Source organism: Microcaecilia unicolor, chromosome 1 (assembly GCF_901765095.1).
Source record: "Microcaecilia unicolor chromosome 1, aMicUni1.1, whole genome shotgun sequence".
In the NCBI taxonomy this organism is placed as follows: domain Eukaryota; kingdom Metazoa; phylum Chordata; class Amphibia; order Gymnophiona; family Siphonopidae; genus Microcaecilia; species Microcaecilia unicolor.
Window position 1 is genome coordinate 250432527 of NC_044031.1, and position 20233 is coordinate 250452759.

Below are 20233 nucleotides of genomic sequence, written 5' to 3' on the forward strand. Positions count from 1 at the left end.
GACACTAATTGGGGAGCGCCAGCGGCATTCCTCGCCGCAGCATGCTGTCTGAGAGCCACCACTCCATGCTGAGTCGGGCCGCAGGGAGCCAAGAAAGTCTGCATTGATAATCCTGAGAAACTGGAGACCATCTTTGAAGTAGAGAATACTGTAGAGGTCTCAGGTGCGCTCTCGCCCAGGGCACCACTTCCAATGTGGCTGTCATCAATCCCAGCAGCTGGACAATGTCCCAAGCTCATGGGCGGGGCATCCTCAGGAGCAGACGGACTTGATTCTGAAGCTTGCACCGCCTTAGCTCAGGTAGGTATACATAGCCCGAGTCTGGTCGAACCTGGCCCCCAAATATTCTAGAGATTGCGAGGGGGTCAGGTGACTTTTGGCCACATTGACGACCCAGCCTAGAGATTGAAGTACTGAGACCACTCTGGCTGTAGCTTGATAGCTCTCTTGAGTCTGCTCTGATGAGCCAGTCGTCTAGGTACGGGTGAACCCTGATACCTTATCGCCTGAGCAAAGCAGCTACTACCACCATTACCTTCAAAAAGGTTCGGGGAGCTGTGGCGAGGCCAAAAGGCAAGGCCCGGAACTGGAAATGTTTTCCCAACACCGCAAACCTCAGAAACTTCTGGAGCGGGGGCCAAATTGGTATGTGCAAGTAAGCTTCTTTCAGGTCTAGAGACGTGAGAAACTCTCCTGGCTATACCGCAGCAATGACTGAGCACAGGGTTTCCATGTGGAAATGCCGCACTCTCAGGGACTTGTTTAATGCTTTTAAGTCCAGAATAGGGCGAAAAGACCCACCTTTTTGCGGCACCACAAAGTAGATGCAGCATCGGCCGTAGCCGTGTTCGGCGGGAGGTAACAGGGACATGGCCCCTAACTGAATCAGACCTTGCAAGGTCTCCTCTACCGCCGCCCGTTTGGCGGCAGAACAGCATCGGGACTCCACAAACACGTCTCTTACTGGAGCATTGAATTCTATTCTGTAGCCATCTCTGATCAGGTCCAGAACCCACTGATCTGAGGAAATATTGGCCCACTCCTCGGCAAAGACGTCCTCCGATGACAGGAAGCGAGGAGGGGGCCGGCGCACCATCATTGAGAGGGTCGCCCCTGAACTCCAGGCCTAGAGCCGGTGGCTGCGGAACGCTTGTCCGAGCGAAAGGAGTTCCTCTGCTGAAAAATGGGCACGAGAAGTGAACCCAGCAGAACGCCCCGGGCGGTACCTTCTAGCTTCACGGAAGCGAGGTCTATAAGAGGAGTGGGACTGCCTGGCCCTTGGAGGAAGGCCTCGGCCTATCTTCGGGCAAGCGCTGGGGTTTAGATCTCCCAGGCCTTTAACAATTTTCTCAAACTCCTCACCAAATAGGAGAAGGCCTTGAAAGGGCAACTTCACCAACCTTTGCTTAGAGGCCATGTCCGCTGCCCAATGTCGCAGCCAAATAAGACGGCGAGCCGCCACTGCTACTGCCATTTGTTTAGCCGAAGCTCTGACAATATCATAAAGGGCATCAGCCAAAAAGGACAAGGCCGACTCCAGCCACGGAGCCACATCCGAGAAGGGCTCCGCTCCATCTCCGGGCTGTTCCACTGCCAGTTGCAACCACACCAGGCAGGCTCTAGCAGCATAACAACTGCATCCAGACGCCCGAACGGTAAGACCTGTAATTTCAAAGGACCGTTTAAGTGCTGCTTCCAGCCTACGGTCTTGTATATCCTTCAGGGCAACTCCTCCTTCCACAGGGAGGGTAGTTCTCTGTCACCGCAGTGACTAGGGCATCTACTTTAGGCATTGCAAAGCGAGCCAAATGCTCCTCCCGCAGAGGGCATAATTGCCCCATAGCCCTGGAAACTTTCAAAGGCCCCTCGGGGTCAGCCCACTGAGCGGAAATAAGCTCTTGTATGGAGTCATGCAAAGGAAAGGCTCGAGCAGGCTTTTTGGTACTAGCCATCCTAGGATTCACAGAGGAGGCCGTGCCACTGTCAGGCTCTTCCATAGAAAGGACATGTAGGGCATCTGAAATAAGCGCTGGCAGCTCATCACGGTGGAAAATCCTCACCGCGGAGGGATCATCCAGATCCTGTGGTAATTCTGCACCTGACTCCTCAGACCACGAAGGCCTGCGAGAACTCTCCGAATCCTCACAGCCATAATTATGGGCATTTGCTTTAAACTTTTGACTATTTTATTTAATTTATCCAGAACTTACATGCACATGGTATTGCTTATTAAACCCAAAGGCAAAACCTAAGGGTGGTTAAACAATTTGGTATAAACTATGATGTGCTGTAGAAGTTGTTTACTTTTACACAATGTGTGATGGATGCCTGTTCTGGTGAGTGCATACTTATGGCTATGATTTCTGAACATGTTGCATCATTAAATCACTATAATCACACCAAATCTTACCCTCCTCATATCAGAGCGCCTTAAAATTCTTGGAGTCACAATTGACTGAAATATTACACTTGAAAGCCATGTGAAGAATACAACAAAGAAAATGTTCCATTCAATGTGGAAACTCAAAAGAGAAACCTTTCTTCGCAAGGGAAATATTTCATAGTCTGGTACAATCAATGGTACTAAGTCACCTAGACTATTGCAATGCACTCTACATTGGTTGTAAAGAACTAATCAATCATCAAGAAGCTTCAAACAGCCCAAAATACTGCAGCCAGACTCATATTTGGTAAAACAAAATACGAACGTGCCAAACCCTTAAGAGAGAAACTACACTGGCTTCCACTTAAAGAACGTATTATAGTCAAGGTCTGGACCCTGGTTCATAGAATAATTTACAGAGATGCCCCGGTCTACATGTTAGACCTCATAGACCTACCACCCAGGAACACTAAAAGATCAGTACGCACATTCCTGAATCTACACTTCCCCAGCTGCAAAGGACTAAAATACAAATTAACAAATGCATCTAGCTTTTCCTACATAAGCACGCAGCTATGGAATGCATTACTACTTGACGTGAAAAAAATGGGCGACAACCAACTTTCGGAAATTACTGAAGACTTACCTTTTCAACAAGGCATACCGCATCGACCCATTTTTTTGAACTTTAACGTATTATATGAACGGTAACACATTACCACTGTATCTATTATTCCAAATTTGATTTCTTTATATCTGTTTGCTTAATTCTACTATATCACTTATGCTCTTTATGTAACACTGCTTGTATCTTTTACTCTGGAATGGCGATCGCCATGACGGATCAATGTAAGCCACATTGATCCAGCAAATAGGTGGGAAAATGTGGGATAAGTACATAAGTACATAAGTAGTGCCATACTGGGAAAGACCAAAGGTCCATCTAGCCCAGCATCCTGTCACAGACAGTGGCCAATCCAGGTCAAGGGCACCTGGCACGCTCCCTAAACGTAAAAACATTCCAGACAAGTTATACCTAAAAATGCGGAATTTTTCCAAGTCCATTTAATAGCGGTCTATGGACTTGTCCTTTAGGAATCTATCTAACCCCTTTTTAAACTCCGTCAAGCTAACCGCCCGTACCACGTTCTCCAGCAACGAATTCCAGAGTCTAATTACACGTTGGGTGAAGAAAAATTTTCTCCGATTCGTTTTAAATTTACAAATGCAACAATAAATAAATAAAAGGGCAGACTTTTAAATGCCCAGTTGGGTATATATGGTAATCTCACCATTTTTTTTTTTAAAATAAAAATGTATCGAACAACCAATTTAACAACATGCTGGAGCCACTGTCTCCAATATCATTCCAATATACAAATATTCTAACATTTTCCATCAACCGTATTTTCTCCCCTTACACCCTATTAACCACCCCCCCCCCATTTTCCCCTCCTCCCCCACTCTTCCTTGGTTTATTCAGGCTGTTGTCCTGGAGCTCCACCCAGAATATTTTCCAGGTGTAGCCACTCTTCTGCAGACGGGCAAAATTTCCCCCTATGTCTATCTGTCATCTTTTCCATTGCCACCACCATCTTAAATTTCTCTATCCAATCATTCCCCATTGGACCCATTGTTTGCTTCCATTTCAAGGCTATTATAGTTTTTGACGCCACTAGCCCCATTCTTTTAATTCTACATTGCCACTTCTCTCCCCCCCCCCCCCCCCCCCCGTTTCCCCAACCTAGTAAACACCACTTGGGATCACAGGGGAACAGGGTACCCACCGCTTTGGTTAATAAGCTTGTTACTTCTTCCCAAAACACCTGCAGTACCAGGCATTCCCACCATATGTGAAAGTATGTTCCCTTTCCCTTCTCACATCTCCAACCTCTATCTGAAGTATTTGGATACATTGCTTTTACCTTGTCTGGCATATAGTACCATCTACTTAATATCTTATATGCAATCTCTTTTATTAGTACACATATTGAAGCTTTTTTTTTTTTTTTTTTACCTCCAGACATTTTCCTCCATTCAGCTTCACTAAACTCTTTGTCAAGGTCCTGTTCCCAGGCTAGCATATAAGGTAATTTTACGAAATCCCTTCCCCTAATGTGCTCATAAAGTTTAGTAATCCCTTTCCCACCCAAATCTATGTCCCCCCACAGATTTTCAAACTTTTCACTTTTTGTTGGACCATCTTTCAACCCCTTCTCTTTTACAATATAATTTTTCACCTGTCTCCGGCAAATCATAATCCTTCCTAAGGACCTCAAAACTCGAATTGATCCTTCATCCAATCCAAAAAATCCCTAAAACGAATCAGTCCTTTTTGGAACCATGTGAGAAATACCCTATTCTCCCCTCCTCCTGGAAACCGAGGTTCTTGAGTTATCCAGGCATATGTCGATCTATTCTGAGTTCCACTTAATTTCTTTTTGAGTACACCCCACAACGTCAGCAAATGGGTTTAAAGACATCCTCTTGTAAGTAAGCTCTGGAGTGGATCCCCACAGAAGGGCATCTAACCTCCCCCCTTGGACAAATATCTGTTCTAACCTTGTTGCAGGTGAAAGATCCACTTTATTCCACACATCCACTTTATTCCACACCTGTTTTAATTGGGCTGCCCAGTAGTACCAAAGTACATTTGGCATACCCCTTCCTCCTTGTTCCACTGCCCTCCACAAGGTCTTCTGTGACAATCTAGCCTGGTGTCCTCTCCAGACAAACCCACCCAATTTAGTTTGTAATTTCAGTAGTTCCCCCTTAGGGACAGGGACTGGTAAAGTCAAACAAGAACAGTAGCCTAGGCATAATATTCATCTTTATAGCTGCTATCCGCCCCCACCAAGATAGCCAACTCAGCTTCCATCTACTTAAGTCCCTTCTTATTGCTTTAATAAGTGGCACATCTCTCTATATAAAAGGCAACACCAACGTTCTATGAAGCCTCCAGCCGGAAGTGTGAAGGGGGCGAGATATCCGGTTTCCCTATGAGTGTCTGCCCCGCCCTCTCTGTAACACAGTCAGTGAAGGAAAACAGCAGAGCATGAAATCAAATTGCTGGCTCTGTAACAGTGAAGGACTCAGAGGGGGGAGGGGAGAGAGGCCAGAGGGCAGGTACACACACACTCCCACATGCACACAGAAGAAAACATTGCTAGCCCCCGTTTCATTTGCATCAGAAACGGGGCTTTTTTTTACTAGTAATTCAATAAATATAAGCTTATCAAAACATTTCCTACACAAGCGCAACCTCACCTGAAGAAACTCATACCAAACCAGCCTGCTGTGGGCACATTTTACATGCTACCCAAGATCCACAAACCAGGAAACCCTGGCAGATCAATCATATCAGGTATTGGCACACTCACGGAAGAAATATCAGGATTCATAGAGGGAATTCTGAAACCTCTCGTACACAAAACTAACAGCTTCATACAAGACACCACAGACTTTCTGAATAAATTGAAAAATATCAAGCAACTACCACCTAACACCCTTCTGGTCACGATGGATGTAGAATCACTATACAGCAACATTCCACATGCGGATGGCATAGCTGCATGTGGAAGACTCCTAAAAAAAAATCCACACTGGACCATCAATACTCACCAGAAACTATTACAAAATTAATCAAATTCATTTTAACTCACAACTACTTCCGCTTTAACAATGATATCTATCTACAAGTAATGGGCACTGCGATGGGCACCAGGACAGCACCCCAATATGCCAACCTTTTTATGGCTGAGCTGGAAGAGACATTTCTGAATACACACCAGACCAAACCTCTAAAATACTACCGGTACATCGATGACATTTTTATGATTTGGACGAAGGGTGAAGAAACTCTGAAACAATTTTATTCTGCCTTCAATACATACCATCCTACAATCAGATTCAAAATTGACTACTCCCCAGAAAAAGTCAATTTTTTGTACACCACGGTCTCAATCAGTGATGGCTGTATACAAACATCTATATACAAGAAACCCACAGACAGATGCAGCTACCTCCACAACTCCAGCTTCCATCCTTCACATACAAAAAGATCCATCATTTACAGCCAAGCCACAAGATACCACCGTATCTGCTCTGACCCAGGGGACAGAGACAGACACCTTAAAAGCCTGACTGCAGCCTTCAAACAGAAAGGCTACAACCCCAAAATAATCTCCAAGAATATTGCCTCCTCCCTCAAAACACCCAGGGAGAATCTGCTACAGTACAAGGAGGAAAAAAGCCACAGACAGAATCCCCCTTGTAGTGACATACAATCCAGAGCTGGAAAAGCTGAGGAAAATCATAAGAGATCTACAACCTATACTCCAGGAGGATGAATTACTGAAAGAGATATTCCCATCCCCACCAGTACTGGCCTTCCGACAGCCACCCAACTTAAAACACAAGCTAATCAGAAGTAAACTTCCATCACAGACTGAAAAGGATCAGAAGGGCACACTTCCCTGTAATTTATCCAGTTGCAAACTATGCCAAAATATTTCACAGGACCCCAAAGTCATCCACAAAGGAAAGATATTCAACATAAAGGGATCTTTCACTTGCTCATCTTCCAATGTGGTATATATCATTCAGTGTAAAAAATGTAACTAAGGATGCTATATTGGAGAAACAGGCCAGATGCTTAAGACAAGATTCAATTTACATAGACATCACATGAACAATGCTGGTGCCAGTAGGGTTCCCACACCTGTTGGTCAACATTTTACAGGACCAGGACACTGTACCAGTGACTTCACAGTGAGAATCCTGAAATGTAACTTTAAAACCATACAAGAACGTAAGACCTTTGAAGTCAGAATGATTGAATATTTTAACACCCAACAGAAAGGACTTAACAAGGATCTGGGGTTCCTAGCCCATTATAAACCATAAAGCTGTATGTCTCTGTTGATCACCCCACCCCTCACCTATCCACACCCATCCTGTTAGAATATCAATGATATGCTTTGATGTCCCCATGCATACCTCCTACCCACCCCCATCCTGTCAGACTGTCATAGTAATGCTTGAATGTTTTCACTTATATATACTGTCAGCTAGCACATTTGCTTATTTCCAATCTGACGAAGGGCAACCTTCGAAAGCTAATCAAGAAATGTATTAAGTTATGTCCAATAAAAAAAAAGGTATATTTTCTTTTCCATGTTTTATTTTGTTTGATTTCTATTGGCAAACCAGAAGAAATTCAAATTAAGAATAGCTGAACATCTGTGCATAGGAGTCAACTTTTCAAAATTATTGGGGGTGCTGAACCCAACAGAAATTACTTCCCCCTGGACACAATAAAGGAATTTGTTTAATATTGGGGGTGCTTAGGCAGCCACAGAGCTGGCTCCTATGCATCTGTGTCATATTCATAATAAACACATTCAGGCTTCTTTAGTCCAACATTGGATGAATGCTAATCCTTCAACTGATGAGTTTAAAATTTGTAGTGTTACTGCAAATATGCAACACTGAGGGAGACATATCCAAAAAGCTTTTACTAAAGGAACAAAGAATAATCTAGAATTGGCAAACGGTGACCCCATTAGGTCTTGAGACAGAGTAGTATATTTGAACACAGCTATTGGTCCTGAAGATATAGTAAGTGGGGTTAGATTTGATGTTTACAGCACATTTGTGGGCATCTTTTCAGTCGGGGAAATCTCTAAGCGGGAGTTTCTAACTAGTCTGCTCCAAAGATAATTTAAATGGAACTTCAAGTTCATAATGAGAACCAGTGGTGGGCAAGGAAAAAAAATGTGACATTTAGTCTATATTTAGGAAAATCAGTAATCGTAATTTCTCTTTTAGATCTACCTTATTAGATTCAGAAAGCAGCATAAGTCTGATCTCCTGAAGACGCTTTCGGCGAAACACTGGACCGTGTAGAGATCGGTAGAAACTAGCAACAATCAAAGATTTGCGAAAGATAGTTTCGTTGAAGACATACTTCTTCAATAAGGCCTACAATTAGAACATATAACCTCACTAGTCCACCTCACCAACCAACTCAGTTATGAAAGCCCACCTTCTACACCTACCCTAATTACTCCCTTCTTTCTTCCTTTATGTAATCTCTGCACATCACTAACTGTATCTGATATCCTGGAACGACAATGTAATAAAACTATGTAAGCCACATTGCGCCTGCAAATAGGTGGGAAAATGTGGGATACAAATGTAATAAATAAAATAAATAGCACAGATCTTTAAGACCAGCAAGGTAAAATTATGTATAATCATACCTGATAATTTTCTTTCCATTAATCATAGCTGATCAATCCATAGACTGGTGGGTTGTGTCCATCTACCAGCAGGTGGAGATAGAGAGCAAACTTTTGCCTCCCTATATGTGGTCATGTGCTGCCGGAAACTCCTCAGTATGTCGATATCAAAGCTCCATCCGCAGGACTCAGCACTTAGAGAATTACACCCACGAAGGGACACTCTGCCCAGCTCACCACCGCCGAAACGGGGGAGGGGAATTAACCCAGCTCATCCCCACACAAGTGGGGGAGGGGAATCCGTCCAGCTCATCCCCGCGGAGCGGGGGAGGGACACCACACCCGCCGATGCGGGGGGATCTGGCTTATCCTGCAACCGCAACCGCGGGAGGAGCTGACTGACCCTAACACCGCCGAAGCGGGAGGGGTACAAAGCTGCCCTACAGCCGCACGAAGCGGGAGGGAGTGCCGGCAGAATTTATGTCTCAATCCAGCCCCGTAAAACGGAGGGGAGAGGAATGCAGCAGCTCACTGTAACACAAACTCGTCTCAACTCTTGAAGAATCCAAGTGAAAGAAGAACTTGAACACGAAGTCCTCCTGAAGTAACTGAAGGCTAAACTTGAACCTAAAATTCAACCAGAATATAAACAGTACAGATATCTGGGAGGGGCTATGGATTGATCAGCTATGATTAATGGAAAGAAAATTATCAGGTATGATTATACATAATTTTACCTTCCATATCATCAAGCTGATCAATCCATAGACTGGTGGGATGTACCGAAGCAGTACTCACCCAGGGCGGGACATAGAAATCCCTGACCTCAACACTGAAGCTCCAAACCGGGCCTCCGCCCGTGCAGCCACAGTCAAACGGTAATGCTTGGAGAATGTATGAGCCGAAGCCCCGTTGCCGCCTTGCATATCTCTTCCAAGGAGACGGATCCGGCCTCTGCCATCGAGGCCGCCTGAGCTCTCGTGGAGTGAGCCTTCAGCTGGATAGGCGGCACCTTCCCCGCGGCCACATAAGCCGCTGCAATGGCTTCCTTGACCCATCTTGCCACTGTAGGCTTAGCAGCCTGCAGACCCTTACGAGGACCTGCAAACAGGACAAACAGATGATCCGATTTCCGGAAATCATTGGTCACTTCCAAGTATCTGATGATGACTCGTCTCACATCCAGATATTCAAGAGCGGAGTACTCCTCTGGGTAGTCCTCCCTACGAAAGGAAGGGAGACAGAGCTGCTGATTCACATGGAAGCGAGAAACAATCTTGGGCAGGAAGGAAGGCACTGTGCGAATAGTCACTCCTGCCTCAGTGAACTGCAGAAAAGGCTCTCGACATGAGAGCGCCTGGAGCTCGGAAACTCTTCTGGCTGAAGTGATAGCCACCAAAAAGACTGCTTTCAACGTCAGGTCTTTCAGAGATGCCCTCGACAAGGGTTCAACAGGCGGCTTCTGCAATGCTCTTATCACCAGGTTGAGATTCCACGCAGGCACCACGGAGTGCAGAGGAGGGCGCAGGTGATTAACTCCCTTGAGAAAGCGCACCACATCTGGCTGCGAAGCCAGGGAAGCACCCTTCAGGCGGCCCCTGAAGCAAGCCAGAGCCGCTACCTGGACTTTAAGGGAACTGAGCGACAGGCCTTTCTCCAGACCTTCTTGCAGGAACGCCAACACTGAAGAAATTGGAGCAGTGAAGGGAGAAAGTGAGCCTGCTTCACACCATGCTGCAAAGATACGCCAAACCCTGGCGTAAGCAGTAGAAGTAGAGCGCTTCCTCGCTCTCAGCATAGTGGCGATGACCTTGTCTGAGAAGCCCTTCTTCCTCAGACGCTGCCGCTCAATAGCCAGGCCGTAAGACCAAAGGGAGAGGGATCCTCCATCACCACGGGACCCTGATGTAACAGGCCCTGCTCCACTGACAGCCGCAGAGGATCGTCGACTGAGAGCCTGATCAAGTCCGCATACCAGGGACGTCTGGGCCAATCCGGACCCACCAGGATTACCCTGCCGGGATGCTTTGCCACCCGGTCTAGCACCCTGCCCAACATGGGCCAGGGCGGGAACACATAGAGGAGCTCTTGTGTCGGCCACTGTTGGAGAAGAGCATCTACTCCCAGGGATCGAGGGTCCCGTCCTCTGCTGAAAAAGCGCGGCACTTGGCAATTGGCCGATGACGCCATCAGATCTAGGCTCGGCTGGCCCCAGCGCTTCGTGATGTCCAAGAACGCCTGAGCAGATAGTTGCCACTCTCCGGGCTCCAAGGTATGGCGACTGAGAAAGTCCGCCTTGACATTCATGACTCCGGCAATGTGTGCCGCTGAAAGCTGCTCCAGGTTCGCTTCCGCCCACTGGCAAAGACTCATAGCCTCCTTGGCTAGAGGGGCGCTCTTGGTACCTCCCTGGCGGTTGATATAGGCCACAGCCGTGGCATTGTCCGACAGGACCCGTACAGGCTACAACACCAGTACCGGGATGAACTCCAATAACACCAACCGAATGGCTCTGAGTTCCAGGAGGTTGATAGACCACTTGCCTCTGCAGGAGACTAGAGCCCCTGCGCTGTCCTTCCCAAGCAGTGGGCTCCCCAGCCCATCAAAGAGGCGTCTGTCGTGACGACAATCCACTCCGGGGTCACCAGAGGCAATCCTGCAGACAACTTGTCTGTCTGCGTCCACCAGCTCAGCGCCTTGCGCACTGCTGGGTCCACGGAAAGGCGCACCGCATAATCCTCCGACATCGGAGTCCAGCGCAGCAGCAGAGATAGCTGTAGTGGTCTCATATGAGCCCTGGCCCAGGGCACTACTTCCATCGTGGCCGTCATAGAGCCCAACAGCTGCACGTAGTCCCAAGCCCGAATAGGAGAGGCTACTAGGAACTAGTCCACCTGAGCCTGAAGCTTGACAATCCGATTGTCTGGCAGGAACACTCTGCCCACTTGGGTGTCGAATCGAACTCCCAGATACTCCAGGGACTGAGTCGGGCGCAGCTGGCTCTTCTTCCAGTTGATGATCCATCCCAGGGAGCTCACCAGAGCAACTACCCGGTCCATAGCTTTGCCGCACTCTGCATAAGAGGGGGCTCGGATCAACCAGACGTCCAGATAAGGATGGACTTGTACTCCTTCCTTTAGCAGGAAGGCCGCTATGACCCCCATTACTTTGGAAAAGGTCCGCGGAGCAGTAGCCAACCCGAAAGGGAGGGCTCTGAACTGGAAGTGTCGTCTCAGGACTGTAAAACGCAGAAAGCGTTGGAGAGGAGGCCAGATGGGAATATGCAGGTACGCTTCCTTGATGTCCAAGGAAGCCAAGAACTCTCCTGCCTTCACTGCCGCTATAACAGAGCGGAGAGTCTCCATGCGAAAGTGCCTCACTTTCCAGGCCCGATTGACCCCTTTGAGGTCGAGGATAGGCCGGACAGAACCTCCTTTCTTTGGAACCACAAAGTAAATGGAGTAACGTCCCTTGCCAATCTGATTTTTTGGCACCGGAACGACCGCACCCAGGCGGATCAGGTTGTCCAAGGTCTGCTGCACTGCCACAGCTTGACCGGAGACTTGCAGGGAGAGAGTACAAACCCGTCTCTTAAGGGTTGGCAGAACTCTAGCTTGGAGCCGTCTCTGATGACTTCCAGCACCCACGCGTCTGAAGTTATAGTGGTCCACTCGCCCAGAAACGAGGACAGCCGTCCTCCAATCTGCACTGGGGCGTGGACCAAGGCCCCGTCATTGGGTACGAGACCCTGGGGGAGGACCGGAGGGAGCACCTCCGGGACGGCGGTCTCTGCGAAAGGAATGCTGCTTGGGGGAGAAATTCCTCTTGAAGGAAGAGGGGGCAGAGGAACCCGACTTGCCCGGGCGGTACCGACGGGCTTCCAGCAACCGTCCTCTGGAGGTACCGGGACGAGTACTAGCCCGAGCCCTGACCTCTGGTAATTTCTTGCCCTTAGACGTGCCGAGATCGGTCACGATTTTGTCCAGCTCGACCCCAAAGAGCAGCTTGCCTTTAAAAGGCAATCTAGCCAGGCGGGATTTAGAGGCGTGGTCAGCAGACCAATGTTTCAGCCAAAGCCACCGCCGCGCAGAGACTGTCTGAGCCATGCCCTTAGCTGAGGCTCTCAAGACATCATACAGCAAGTCTGCCAAATAGGCTAAGCCCGATTCCAGGGCCGGCCAATCAGCCCTCAAGGAAAGATCCGAGGGGGAAGCCCGCTGCACCATAGTCAGGCACGCCCTGGCCACATAGGAGCCGCAAACTGAGGCCTGCAAACTTAACGCAGCTGCCTCAAAGGACGACCTTAAGGCCGCCTCCAATCTTCTGTCTTGGGCGTCCTTTAGGGCCGTGCCACCTTCCACCGGCAACGCCGTTTTCTTAGTCACCGCAATGATTAAGGAATCCACGGTAGGCCACAGATAGGCCTCACGTTCACTCACAGCCAAAGGATAGAGGCGGGACATAGCCCTAGCCACTTTAAGGCTCGTTTCCGGGACATCCCATTGAGCCGCAATTAAGGTGTGCATGGCATCATGCACGTGGAAGGATCTAGGCGGGCGCTACGTCCCCAGCATAATGGCAGAGCCAACAGGGGCTGAGGGAGAGACGTCCTCCGGAGAGGAAATCTTTAAAGTGTCCATGGCCTGTAACAACAGGTTGGGCAAATCCTCTGGGCTAAAAAGCCGCGCTGCAGAGGGGTCATCCGCTCCATCCGAGCGGGGATCTATCTCCTCCAAGGAATCCGCAAAGGACCGTTGGGAGACCTCAGACACGCTGCCCTCATCTACATCGGAGGAGACAAAGTCCTCCAAGGCCTGGAAATCAACCCGAGGGCGTTTACCTCTGGGAACCTCAACCTCTTTATCAGAAGAGGGAGCAGGGGCAGCGTTTTGCATGAGGAAAGCCTGATGCAGCAGCAAAACAAACTCGGGGGAGAAACCCCCCAGACAGTGCACTTCCGCAGCCTGGGCAACAGCCCTAGACGCACTCTCAACCGGCGCTCGCAATAGCGGGGGAGAGACATGCTGCGCATCCAAAATGGCGTCCGGCGCGAAACTCCGTGAAGGAGCCGCGCGGGAAGAACGGCGCTTAACTTTAGCCGCTTTGTGCCGTCGCCCAAATTAAGGGCGTTCATGGCATTAATGTCTCCAACCTCAAGGGCGGCCCACGAAGAAGCCGTCCGAGCCGCGTGGCCGGCCAAGATGGCGGAGGCGAGGAGCGGGGGATGGGCGTTTATGGCGGGAAAAAACCGCCACGCCGGAGGAACGACCGGGACATTCATCGGCCACTAAACTGTCACCCATCAAGGGCGAATCAGGTTGTAAAACCCCCGCATCCCCTCTAGAAGCGCTCCAGCGATCCGGGGAGCGACCCTTTGCGCCCTCGCCCTCCGACGCCATATGCCACGAGGAGAAGAATCGGGGAACCCCCTGCCCGCTATAAAAAGGTAAAATTACCTGCTTGCCGCTCCGAGCTGTAACGAACTGGTGTCCCAGTGAGTAGCTGCAATGAACGTTTAAAGAAACGTCGAATTAAACGCCTTTAAAGACGTTTAAAATTTTTTTTTTTTTTTTTTTTAAACGGAGCCAGCGGGAGGGGGGAGAAAAGGAGGGACCTGGCACCACCAGGTTTGCACTTGCTCAAAAGAGCCCTCAACCCCAGGCCTCAACAAAACCTAAGGATTAGGCTTGGAGGCCTAGCCAGAGCTGCTGCTGTGTGTGACCACCACCTGCTGAGATAGAGAACATACTGAGGAGTTTCCGGCAGCACATGACCACATATAGGGAGGCAAAAGTTTGCTCTCTATCTCCACCTGCTGGTAGATGGACACAACCCACCAGTCTATGGATTGATCAGCTTGATGATATGGAATTTTTGGTAGAAACTATTTGAAGATTGGAATTTATGTTTGATTCTTCTCATGAACGGGATTTGAACTGTGACTATTTGAAACGACGTGGCGACTATTGTAGCAGAGTGATAGACAGAGATATTGGTATTTATCAGTGACATTTCATAGCAAGCCCTGAATTATTGGAAGGACTGCTGCTCAAGTTTTTAGATATCCATTTGTTACTTTTTGATTGGGAATTTTTTTTTTTCAACTTTGGCAGGATAGTCAATTTCTGGAGTCAAGTAATGAAGTTTGACACCATGTAGCTGCTGCAGCTTGAAGATTTTTTTTGAGCACAGATTTGGTGTGATATTCTCACAGAAGATTCTTTGATTACACTGGTAAACGGCATTTTTGTTACAAAGAATGTGAATGGTGTTCTTAGCTAAGTCATGGGTGCTGAATTCGAAAATGAAATCAGTTTTTGCCTGTTGGGCTCAGTTTTCTTGTGACACGCTACCCTTTTTATAAAAATCCTTTAAAACGCTGCATTTTGGTACCCTGCTGTGCAGGGCTGCCGAGAGGGGGGGGGGGGGGCCCGGTGCCAGTCCCACCCGCCCTCTGACCGTCTGCCACGAGGCAGGCCACCTGTATTTAAATCACCATGCGGTGCAACTCTCCCTCTCACCTCCCTGTGAGGCGGAACCCCTCCCTTCCTGTATCCCGCCCTTGGGGGAGCAGCAGCGGCGGGGGCGAGGCGGCCTTGTCCCGGGCCCGGCCAAGTTTCTCGGCAGCCCTGATGCTGTGGATTAATTTAATTCAGCAGTTGTAATTGTTGGAAAAACAATTGAAATATACTAGGAATTACAATACGAAACCCTTAGTTTAGAAAGCCACCACAAGGAAATAAGGGAGGTTTGGCAACACTGCCCATGAGTCATGCTCGAACATGTTCAAACACATTCTGTTGCATCAGTTGCCACCTGTATCTCAGCATTGAGAGTTCAGTCAACAATTGCTGTTGGAAGTGACTGCTTGTAGTTCTACGTTTGTGAAAGTTTGTGTTTTGTGTCATTTCAGAAGAAATGCCTCGTACCTGTGCAAATAGCCCAACTTCTTTTTATTCTGTGGAGAGTGTACTCAAATCGCGAAAACTTAATCCTCTTGTAAAAAAGTGCTACGAACTATATTTCGGGTGTAAGGTTGGTGAACAGGACCGCAAATGGGCTTCCCACATTTGCTGTTCGATATGTGTTACACTCCTGACAGGCTGGTTAAAAGGAAGACATCGCATGCCCTTTGCTGTTCTCATGATTTGGAGGGAACCAACTGATCACACAACAGACTTATTTCTGTCTGACAAAAATAGCAGGAATTACCTAAAAAACAAGGAAAACTGTGCAATATCGTAACTTACCATCTGCTATAAGACCTGTATGTCACAGTGAAGAATTGCCATACTAGTGCCTCCTGAGAATTTGATAGTGAGTGAAGATGAATACAGTGACGAACATGCTGAAGACAGAGAAGGGGACCCATCATTTCAGGACCTCTGTGAATCAAATGTGCCCCACTTTTTGACACAAGGGAATCTCAACGATCTTGTTCGTGATTTAAATTTGTCGAAGCAACAGGCTGAGCTTTTAGGATTGTGATTAAAAGGATGGAATCTTCTTTCTTGCGATACAAAAGTGAGTGTTTTTCGTGACTGACATGCTATTTTTTCTGAATATTTCTCCAAGGAAGGTGACATGGTCTTTTGTAATGATATCGAATCCGTTAGAACGGTTCCACCAGGACATTTCTCAAATGGAAAAGCGTCATCAAGGCAAATGGAATGCCGCAATGTTGTCCGACTACTGCTGGACCTTACAGAGAGACGTTCCCGAGGCAAAGTACCACAGGAAATCAGGAAGGAAATCTTTAGGTATGTTTCTTCACTTCTCTTTACTCTTATGTTGCTTATATCTTTGATTTCTTTGTGAACTGACAGTTTTTTGGAACTCTTGTAGCAGAAGCGTGTCATTTTGCCAGATACATATAATAGCTACATACGCCGACACAAGCATTTACAAAAACCATCATCACATGAAAACCGAGGCTGATACAGAAATTCTGAAATGAGATCTGGATTCAGGGAAGAATTCTCTTCCAGAAAATGTTTTGTTCTTGTTACAGAAAAAAAAAAGGGTTTTTTTTGTAGATCAGTGTTATTGAAGCACTAGAAATAAATGCCCGTTTCTGAGCGCAATGAAATGGGCGCTAGCAAGGGGCCCCCTCCCTCCGAGCTACTTGCCTTGTTCGGTGTTCGCGTCGCTGTGTGAGGGTAGGGTTTTGGTTTTTTTTTGTTTTGCTGCGCCTCCGTGGCCGTGCCTGTGGCGTTTCGGGCCTCGAGTGTTATAGCTCCGCCCTCGACGTCATGATGTTTTGACGCGAGGGCGGTGCAGACACTCCAGGGCACACCGGATATCTCGGGCGCCTCAACTTCCGTGGAGGCTTCAGAACGTTAGGGTTGCCTTTTATATAGAGAGAAGAGATTCATGGTGGTCTCCTTGGTAGCTCTACATTATAGCAGAAGTGTTATCCAGCCCCTTGTTCAGATAAGTGGCATTTAAGTATATAACATTCTAAGAACCACTAATGGTGCAATGATTGAATTGAGGGGGTCAACAGCTTTAATAGCACCATAGAGCTATAGCAGGTGAGACCACTGTTGATAACTGAACACCCAAACAATATATAATACCACTATACTACTAGCATGTACTATAGTGGTATTAGAGTGATTTTTTTCCACACCCTATTAATTGGTATTTAGTGGATAACTGAACACCTACATTATATTTTACAGTTAAGCATTTGAAAACTGTATGATGAGTACATGTTTTATATTTATACTAGTAAAAAAGGCCCGTTTCTGACACAAATGAAACGGGCGCTAGCAAGGTTTTCCTCGGAGTGTGTATGTTTGGGAGAGTGTATGTGAGAGTGACTGTTTGAGAGTCAGAGTGAAAGTGTGAGTGTGTGAGAGAGAGAGTGAGTCTGGGTGTGAGTGTGTTTGTGACAGAGTGTGTGTGTGAGAATGAGAGTGTGTGCAAGTGTGTATGTGAGACACAGTGTGAGAGAGAGTGTGTGTGTGTGGGCGAGAGAGAGAGTGTGTGTGAGACACAGATTCTCTGTGAGAGTGAGTGTATGAGACCAAGCGAGTGTGTGAGTGACTGTGTGGCACATAGAGAGTGAATGTGATACAGTGTGAGATAGAGTGTGTGAGAGTGAGAGTCAGAAAGACATTGTATATGAGAGAGAGAGTGTGAGCCCTGCCCTCCCAATCCATGCCCATCCATGTTCCTCTGTCACCTGCCGCCTCCATTCATCCCTATCCAGCAATTCCCATCTCTCCCTGAGGCCTGCCCTGCAATCCATATCCATCCATGCCCATCTGTCCCCTCCATTCATCCCTATCCAGTAATTCCCCTCTCCCTGAGTCCTGTCCTTCCAATCCATGCTCCTCTGTCACCTGGCCCCTCCATTCATCCCTATCCAGCAATTCCCATCTCTCCCTGAGGCCTGCCCTGCAATCCATATCCATCCATGCCCATCTGTCCCCTCCATTCATCCCTATCCAGCAATTCCCCTCTCCCTGAGTCCTGTCCTTCCAATCCATGCTCCTCTGTCACCTGGCCCCTCCATTCATCCCTATCCAGCAATTCCCCTCTCTGCCTGAGGCCTGCCCTGCAATCCATATGCATCCATGCCCATCTGTGCCCTCCATTCATCCCTATCCAGCAATTCCCCTCTCCCTGAGTCCTGCCCTTCCAATCCATGCCCATCCATGCTCCTCTCACCTGCCCCCTCCATTCATCCCTATCCAGCAATTCCCCTCTCTCCCTGAGGCCTGCCCTGCAATCCATATCCATCCATGCCCATCTGTCCCCTCCATTCATCCCTTTCCAGCAATTCCCCTCTCTCCCTGAGCCCTGCCCTCCCAATCCATACCCATCCATGGTCCTCTGTCCCCTGCCCCCTCCATTCATCCCTTTCCAGCAATTCCCCTCTCTCCCTGAACCCTCCCCCTCCCAATCCATGGCCATCCATGCTCCTCTGTCCCCTGCCGCCTCCATTCATCCTTTTCCAGCAAGTCCCCTCTCTCCCTTCCATGACCCCCCCTCGCATCCATGCTCCTCTCTCTCCCATGTCCCAGCCTGGCCCGCCCTCTTCTCCCCCCCCCCTTTCGCATCCATGCTGTCGTTTCTTCCCTGCCCTCCCACTCCCATTGTTGTACTTTACTGGCCACCCTCTTCTGTCCCCCCAACATGCGTTTTTTTTTTCTTCTTGTTAAATTTACCTCCGTGGCGGTTCCGGCAGCGAAGCGTCAGGGAAGGAGGCGGTGCTCCCGAAGTCTAGGTTTGCCTTCGCTGTGTTCCGCCTTTTGACGTCATCCTTGACGTCAGAAGAAGGCGGAACACAGCAAAGGGAAGGCTACACGTCGAGAGCGCTGCCTCCTTCCCTGACGCTTCGCTGCCGAGCGATGCGATTGGTTGAGTGTCATTGCTCCGCCCTCGACGTCATCACGTTTGACGCGTGGGCGGGGCAGACACAAAGCAATCTCACCCCCGCCCCTTCACTTTTAGAATGTTGGCTAAGAGAGGCTTCATTAGAACGTTGGAGGTGCGTTTTATATAGAGAGATATAAAATATTCAGTCTCTTAAATAGGCTTCAACTTTTTGACATGCCGTCTCCTTCCATAAGACCTTCTTGGAAAACCAGAATGAAGGCGTGGAATACAACGAGAGAAGCTGGAGCCCCAGCATGGGTTTTGAAAGGCACAGCTGAAACAGGCTCGTTGAATAGCGAATACTGCCCAAAATAAAACACACAAAGCCAGGAAAAAAACTCGAAAAATTCCCACAAACAGCTTTGAAAAACGGCCCAATTGGGCGGGAAGACCCGACCGTGCAACAGGCACGGCAACACTAGCCTCCACCATAAGCAGCTACTCGTTTTCTACTACATGTGGCTCTTCCGTAGAAAATGTCGCCCCCAAGCACTTGTTATTTTGCATTTATATTAACTCATGCGTACATATCCAACCCTCCCTCTAAACCAAAGAAAAGTGACAAATTGCGGTATACTTACGAGTCTCATACCTCAAATCCTAGTTCTATACAGAGCACCACAAGTTAGCCACTGATTAGGTGTTTGGTTTTTTTTTGAGTAGCGAGTAAGAAACGTATTACCATAGCAAAAATTTCCAAGTGTTGCCAGTGTAATATATTTAGAGTTAAGGTAAAAAAAAAAAAAAAAAAAAAACCAACAACACAAACATACGTACCTTCTTCCAGGAACCTTAATTAACCATTCCATGACACTGAAGCAGACTAGAGAATGAAAGAGAACAAGGAGTCAAGGCTCGCACGCGGTCCGCACCGGCCAACACAAAAAACGAAAAGGAAGGGGCATGCGGAAAATTGCTGCAGGCATTTAAATAGCCCGCCTCTCGTCTCGCCCCTAAAACAGTCCAAAACAGGCCGCACGGAAAACCGCCCAATTATTCGCAACCCGCCCGCACTCTTAAAAAAAAAAAAAAAGCGGACAAAGGCGAAAACCCTGTGGCAACCCTGGCGACAAGCAAAAAAAAACCAACCAACCTAGTGTCTCACTTCCCGGTTCCCGCCATTTACTCAAGCCAATAATCACCGCGCTTTCTGTTCGAGAGGATATCAATAGAAATCAAACAAAAGAAAATAAGATGATACCTTTTTTATTGGACATAA

General features: G+C 47.9%; 1 protein-coding gene across 3 annotated transcripts in view; it reads right to left on the reverse strand.

Annotated features, from left to right (window-relative positions):
- LOC115471716 overlaps positions 1-20233 on the reverse strand; it is a 34673-nt gene that overhangs the window by 13660 nt on the left and 780 nt on the right. Inside the window, exons 1-2 of one of the 3 annotated variants that reach the window (XM_030205519.1) lie at positions 20108-20197; positions 19792-19837 (exon numbers count right to left, since the gene is read on the reverse strand). The exons of 1 other annotated variant lie outside the window; for it this stretch is intronic. The gene's annotated coding sequence lies outside the window, so the exon portion shown is untranslated. Of the gene's footprint in view, positions 1-19791; positions 20086-20107; positions 20198-20233 lie in introns of those variants that run through there. One more of the 3 variants, XM_030205511.1, reaches the window with a different exon arrangement.